We start from the raw sequence: 1093 nt of genomic DNA, 5'->3' as shown, positions 1-1093 counted from the left end.
GCTCAGTCGAGTCCGACTCTTTGTGACCCCATGGACTGTAGCCTACCAGGCTCCTCTGTCCATGGGATTTTCCAGGCAAGAATACTGGAATGGGTTGCCATTTCCTTCTCTAGGGGATCTTCCCAACCCAGGGATTGAACCCGGGTCTCCTGCATTGTAGGCAGATGCTTTTACCACCTGAGCCACCAGGGAAGTCTCAAATGTCCGAGCTCGGTATCAAAACTCCTCCAAAATGTGCTGCCAGCCCACCTTTCCATGCTTCATTACCCATACTACCCTTTTGTACTTCATGACCCAGCCGTGCCCAAAACTCTGTGTTCTTTGAACAGCTCATGCACTTTCATGCCCTACTGCCTTTTTACATAGTGTTCTCTCAACTTTGTCTTACTTTGATTTTCTTCCTGTCAAATTCTTATTCATTTTTCAGGGCCCAACTAAATGTCCTAGTGCATGAATACTTTTCAGATTCCCCCAGTCAGAATTAATCTTTATGATAACGTATGTGACAGGAATTGACAACATAGCTGAGTGTTTAGTGAGTTCCTGTCTCCCTTTTTTTTACCTGTGTTCCCACAGCATATTGCTTATACTTCTTTTTAACATTTATTTCACTTACCTTGTATTTAAGCTGATTATTTAACCAACAAATGAGACTTGTCTCATTTATCTTTGCATCCTCCATGGCCCCAAGAGAGTTCCTGGCACACAATGGGTACTTAACAGATATTTATTGAAAGGAAAGGAAAGGAGAAGAAAACTGTGGAACCAAGTCTTGAGACATCCCTTCATTAGTAATTCAGCAAGACCAACTCCTGTTGCTGAACATGGAGTGACATGTTAAGAGAAGAAAAATCTGGGAAACCCTATTGGCTGATCTTCAACAAAGTGCTCAGGAAGCCTTGGTTCAACCTGACAGTTTGCTTGAGGGCGATAAGGTAGGAGAGATGAGACAACTCAGATAAAATTCTTATCCACACATTCTTGAGCCTCTTTTTTTGGGGGGGGGGATGGGGGTGGGCAAAAATACCATTCCTTTCTCCAGGAGATCTTCCTGAGCCAGGGATCAAACCCAGATCTCCCGCACTGTAGGTGG

General features: G+C 44.0%; 1 non-coding gene across 1 annotated transcript; it reads right to left on the bottom strand.

Moving 5' to 3' along the window:
• Positions 1-119: 119 nt before the first annotated feature.
• Positions 120-192, bottom strand: TRNAC-ACA. The gene has a single exon. It is a non-coding gene; the product is annotated as a tRNA-Cys (tRNA).
• Positions 193-1093: the final 901 nt, after the last annotated feature.

Source organism: Cervus elaphus, chromosome X (assembly GCF_910594005.1).
Source record: "Cervus elaphus chromosome X, mCerEla1.1, whole genome shotgun sequence".
In the NCBI taxonomy this organism is placed as follows: Eukaryota; Metazoa; Chordata; class Mammalia; order Artiodactyla; family Cervidae; genus Cervus; species Cervus elaphus.
The sequence above is the reverse complement of the archived record's forward strand: the minus strand, read 5'-3'. Positions and strand labels throughout refer to the sequence as shown.